Consider the following 6,368-nt stretch of genomic DNA (forward strand, 5'->3'; position numbering starts at 1 on the left):
ATTGCATGCAATGATCTAGGCCTTTTCTAAAGGTTTAAGTTAATTGCATGCAATAACTTTTTGATGCACTGTGATAAGTGAAGCTGCTTAATTGTATCGTTATTGTCTGATTCAGATTGATCTGGTATTAGGTCATGTTCGAGTTTTTATTTACTTTTTGATTTTGAATTAGTTTGTGCTTTCTACTGTTTGTATAGTTGTAACATGTTTGATATTAGGTCCTGTTCGAGTTTTTTTTTCCCCTAAATTCATATCAACTTTATTTGTTTTTTTTTTTTTTCGTTTTCATATATTTTGTATTGTTATGGAATTAATTATGGTTTGCAAAACTACTTGTGCAGCTTCAATAAGCATGAAACGAATGAGAGATGATAGAATTGATGTTGTTCTTTGCCAAAGCTTGCGCTAGGCTCACAAGGTAATAAAATTCTTGTGGCGTTTTTACTTTTTACTAATGTCAATTTTACTGTGTGTATCTTTGTTTTGTCAATATTTACCTTGTATACATTGGTAATTTACGGACACTTTTGATAATGTTTGAATCTTGTTTGAGTTTGTGGTTTCTTTGTGTAATTCATTTGTTGGTCTGTTGAGAAATGTTCCATTGAGTTGGGAATTAAATTATACTCGAAGCTTTCGAGCTTTAATTTGTTTATTTTCTTTTTTCTTCTTAATGCTATTTTATGGAATAGTTATGAATGTTGTAGGTTGACATTTGCTGAGATGAATGTGAAACCGTCCCAGAATATGGAACTTTCCAAAATTAGCTTTTGGATGGCCCGGAAACCCAGTAAGCTGTCTATTCACTTTCCATCTCTTTAGTGCCAGCTATTCATTGTTTTTATGGATGGACAAACTTTGATCTGGTAAGGTAGAAATACTGTCTTTGATGTTAGTTTCTTCACATATTTGTTTGGTTCAGATTGAAAGAAAGATGGGTTGTAGTATATATGTAGTAGGGAGATGGAATAGTGCCAGCTTTAGGACATTTAATGTCACAATAAGAGGACCCAAATGATGTGGTCTACTGATGAGTGGAGTGAGCCATTTGCTCTTAAAGTTCCAGTGATGAGAAGTTATTTTGATTCGCATTTTTACAGTACTAAGGTACGGATCAGATGGAATTGCTGTTCTTGGTGTTACACCCTGGCATTGTGGGCCTATGTATTTTAGTATCAGTTTAAAATCGCTAGAGAGAACATTATTTCTGGGATATATCGGTCGAAATTTTCCGAAATATTAATTTAGTCTTATGTGAGACTGACAATTCGGAGTATTATGTGTTGTAGGAATCTACAAAAACAAACTACCCTCAATTGCATTATGAGTCAACATTGTACATGCTTCTTCAGGTAGGAAAAAAAGTTCACATGCCTTATATCTTTTAACTCCTGTTTTAGTGTATTTGTGCTTTGACTTACTATCTATGGTTTGAGTCATTGCCGCTGTCATCTAACTCATCTCTTTTATGTATTACAGCTGGTATTACACAAATCAAGTGGTATGGAGTAGAAGACGAATCGGAGTAGGAGCCATCGGAACCGGTGGTAGCGCCTGTTGATGGAAACGGTGGTTGACGGCTTGCTCAAATTTTTATCTAAATGCAACTGGTGGCAGCGACTGGTGATGAAAGCGATTGTTGACGGTTTGCTCAATTTCTAAATCGCTGCATTGTCTTTCTTTTAATTATATAGGCTGGTTTGAATGTGTTTCAGTTGGTCTGACTTCTCGCAAATGTGGTTCTCAGATAGCCAAGTGCTTACTGTTTATGAATTGTTGTTGTTAGTTGTTACATGCTAATTTACTGTGGTTATTGGGTTCACTGATGTCGCGCTTTGCTACATTTTGGCAAAGTGTGTGTGTACTAAATTCTCAAAACTGTTTCGGTGTGTCGTGCACTTCTTGTGCAATTTTTTTAACCTTTGGTCTATGATTTCTGGTGCTTTGGGCAATTAGGCTCGGATTTTCAGATGTAATAGACATGTCTCATGGCGCATAATTGGCGATTCGGAAAAGCTAGATCACCCAATTTTGAAATCTTATTTGGATGTGATATGAGCTAGATGTCAGCAGCTGACCAAAAGCTTTCTTACAAGTAACAAAGCCGGTTTATGAGTTGTTTTTTCAGTTTCCTTCCCATATAGTAGTAAAGAGATATTGAGAAGCTAATGGGTCAATTTTTGTTTTTTTGGTACGAGCACCCGAGTAGAAAATTTGACAAATGACCCATCTTATGTCTTTGGCTTCCAAAAAAAGGTCTGAGACACAGACAGTTTCATACTTTCATGACTCCTTTTCCTTTGTTTCACGTAATTATCAATTTCTTTAAAAACATGATGGGCGAAACATTGTGCATCTTCTTCTTTGAAGTAATCTTTATGGACCCTTAGCCAGGGGTTTGTCCTTTTGTTGCTTCTTCTCTGGTCGATATATTTCTGTTTTTGTTCCAAATAAGGTCCTAAATTTCATTTTGGTCAGCTTCTCATTTTAATGATAGAAGACTATGTGCGTTGTGTACATCTAGGATTGTTTGACGAGCGGTACAAGGACCCTATGCGATTCCAAGTATTGGGGTCAAGATGATCGGTCGAGCCTTAAAAGTAGTGGCTCCTTAAGAAACTTATGCAATGAATTAACCATGAAGGGTACTTTCTACTGCTTTGTTTTCTTCTGAAATTTTTAACGAGCAAGAAATTTACTACAAGGCTCCATCAACTGATCGGTCGAGCTTTGTTTGTTGGACTCATTTTAGGGTGTTTGTCGCAAGAAGTGTCTTGCAGATTTTGGAATTGTGACACAGTGCATAGCTTCTGTGAGGGTTAATTATCGGTACCTGATTAATGTGCTACTAATGATAGATGCCAAGGTGAGGCTGCAAAAGCAGGAGTGCTAGGAATGTTGACGAATGTTTTGGCCCTGCATATGCCAACTTTTACTTGTTTCACTATATTGTTATCAAAGTTAATTAGGTCATTAGTCTTTTGCTAAGGGATGTCTCCTCTAGGTTTACTTGGGATTTAATGGGAAATGTTTGTTGTTTAAAACTTTCAACATTGATTGGTTTAAAATTAGAGATTTCCTGTGTTTGCAGTAGGATGTCATAATTCTATATATTTGGAAAATTATAGTTTCTCTTAGAGTCCTTAGAGACTCCTCGAGCGAGAGTATATGCAAGGTATTGTAATCAGTAAGGTGGTTGTAAGTCATTCGTTTTCAGGTCTAGACTAGAAGAGTAAAACGGAGGCAGAAGAGACTAGCAAAAGAGGTGAAAAAGACCAGGTGAAGCTATTATTAAAGGTCATCGAAGTTATGATTTAATGCTCAACTTGCAGTTAGGGATAAGGTATTTTTGCTCGCTTTATCCCTTTTTAGCTTATCTCTTATCGATGTGTTCACTTCTGATGAGCTTCATTTGTTGTCAACTTGTAAGACTGATTGTTGACACCCATCTTTTGAGATAGATAAAGTTGCAGTTTGCAAAAGCATCTATTAACATATCACAAATTCTCATTGAAGACATGACATATCCGTCACAAGCTGAAGACGGATACCATTTTACCTCACAATGTACCCACTTTTTCTCTCTCTGCAACACTATTCATGTGGTCCCCTTTCTCCACTAACCCATTTTGTTACCATTTTATCTCACAAAATATCCGCCACAAATGGTAACCCGTCACAAGGGAGACCAATTGTTAACATATATCTAGCAGATGTCATAGCTTGTTTCGTGTCCAATGGTCAATGACATTAATTTGCAACTGTGCTTAGTGTTCGCAACACTATCTTGAATTTCCTACTGAATTTGTTTTACTCTCATATTGCAGTTCTCAGTACATTTTATGTTAGTCTGCCTCTTTATATTATCTTGCGTACTTGATTCCGATACTCCACATATGGATATAAGAATGACCTTTGGACATTTAATTGTAAGCGAAGAACACCGGCATTTTCTTTTTCCCATAAAATAGTCAAGTAACGCTTGGACATGCCCCGGTGTTGGATACTTATAACCGAGTTCGAGTGATATAGATTATGTTACACGGGTAGCCTTTGTCGTATTCATCATGTAACTCATTCATTGTCCTGTTGACCGAAGTATACTTTTTGTCTTTCCAAATTTCCTATACATAAGTAAGGAAAGTCTTCCTTTTTTTTAGGTAAAAGAGATCTTTTAGTCGATGGTGACATCTTGAAAACCTATACTAAATGTACATTATAATGTAATCAGATACACCGTGGGAAAAATCACGCCAATATTAAACCGTGAAGTTTGAGCATCTGATTTTGGTTCCCAAGCAAGTTTTTGGATGAGTTTTCCTAAAGAAGGGTCACAGCTGACGCCTCATAAGTCAGTGGATTTTAAATGGAAGGACTATTGCCCCATGGTTTCCAGGTTTGTTATTGAATCCATCATGGACACATGATTAGAATTATTGATAGAATTGTTGAAGTGCCTCCTGAATCAGAAAGTCTTTTAAACGTAAGCATATTCCGTTAAAAAATCTGTAAACGTATGTAGGCCCAAAATGATCAAACTGCTAGTGAATCAGGGCAAAACAAAGCCGGCCTCAAGTATAAAATAGCCAAGTATGATTGTATTTGTTTATTCGTATTAATAAAGTCATGATGTTCTCTTCTCCTAACAAAAAAAAAATGGCCATGTTGGTCTTAGAAAATAGTACACACATTACATTCTAAAAAATAACTTAATGGTTGATTATAATCAACCATTTCAAGTGACTATATAAACTTGATTATTGTATTTGTAAATTCATCTTGCGAGTTAGAACTGGGCTTTGTAAGAGCTGTTTATATATAATTTCGGAGTTGAGGTAAGAAAATATTATGAAAGAACGAGAAAATATATATAATTTCGGAGTTGAGGTAAGAATAGTATATGTAAATTGTAGGTTAACTGAAATCGATGCACATTTGGTCGAGACGTAGCGACTGTGCGTTAAAACTTAAAAACAGTTGGGGAAGGGGAGGTACGGTCTTAACAAAGGAAACTTGACTGTCTAAGAAGAGATGGACCTATGCGGAATCAAATAAAATATTGAAGATAATTATGACAATTTGTCTTGTGTGAGACAATTTAACTTTTGAAATAAATCGAGCTTCTTTTGTACTCCGTCTTTAATTATGTCTTAATTGATTTTTGTACCATGTGTTAATTTCGGTTTGGTTTGTTTCAAATTGATTTGTGGGCTTGAGTGGAGTAATTCTCAATCATGTTTTTTTAAGGTTGCACTAAGAGCATTGGGGTATATAAGAACTACAAACTTCTACTTAAGTAGGAGTAATTCTCAGTCATGTTTTTATGCATGTGTCCCGGGCGCAGTTATACAGGAAGCAAGGAAGCAGAAGAACTTGCTGATGCCGAAGCGGTTAACACATACGAATGTCTCCGCAGTTCTTACTCCACTCTACCCATAAGGTGTCCAGACAAATCGATGCAGCCTAATCGTCCTACCCCGTGTCAAATCTAAAAAAAGTATTGTTATTGTCTCATTATGAGACCTATATATAATATAATAATGCTAGATGACTCCATCTTTAAGAGTTCGTTGGGAAGGTCGGGGTTCTCTACTCGGAATGCATTGCCTTTAGTGGAGACTTTGCTTTCATCCTAAGTTATCCGGTTATGCATATCAAATATGGGCCCTCTGCAAGTTGTATTACTCACCATATTTGCACAAATTCTCATTCGCGACGATCGATATCCGTCATAAGTTTGTGACGTGTCAAGCAAAACTCACGTGGTAGATAAGACAAATAATTTGTGACTCCCTAAGCACTTTAATTTGTGTCATCTACCTGTGGGTGATACTTGACCCGCCACAAGCTTCTGACGGATATCCGTCACAAGGGAGACTTACTGGCATATTTGATGCCAATGTTGTTATTATGGGATGTGGTTGTTGTACTACCTTTGTCAGATTATGAATTGTGCCTTTCTTTAGCTAAAACACACCAAGTAGATTAGAGATGTTAGCTAAAAATTATGGCCTGTGTTTCATTTTTGTTTGTAGCTTTGCACCTTCGCACTCTAATTTCTGACTATTATGTGATGTTTTCCATCAAACATGATATTTTAAAGCGTCTTCGCCAACAAGTAACAACTACGCTTGCGTCACCTTTTTTGGATACGTGATGGAAAAACATAGGGTTTTGACTCGATAATTCCAGCTTACTTCCGCTTACGATGTCACCAATTTGGGGCACCGCGCCCGATAGGGCGCGGTGCAACAACTAGTATAATTACAAGGAGTAATCCAAAAATTTCTCGTTTCTACCCCAAAATATCCTAACGACTTAGTTCTATACTTCTATACTTAAAAGAAAAAATACAACCGCCAGTCTCG

General features: G+C 36.6%; 1 long non-coding RNA gene across 1 annotated transcript; it reads left to right on the forward strand.

Moving 5' to 3' along the window:
• The first annotated feature begins 332 nt into the window (after positions 1-332).
• On the forward strand, positions 333-6,074 carry LOC141626681 (uncharacterized). Its single transcript, XR_012536272.1, has 7 exons — positions 333-418; positions 708-790; positions 1,290-1,352; positions 1,480-1,645; positions 3,218-3,343; positions 4,232-4,396; positions 5,345-6,074. It is a non-coding gene; the product is annotated as an uncharacterized LOC141626681 (long non-coding RNA).
• The last annotated feature ends 294 nt before the right edge of the window (positions 6,075-6,368 follow it).

The sequence above is a fragment of the Silene latifolia genome, chromosome Y (assembly GCF_048544455.1).
Source record: "Silene latifolia isolate original U9 population chromosome Y, ASM4854445v1, whole genome shotgun sequence".
Classification (NCBI taxonomy): domain Eukaryota; kingdom Viridiplantae; phylum Streptophyta; class Magnoliopsida; order Caryophyllales; family Caryophyllaceae; genus Silene; species Silene latifolia.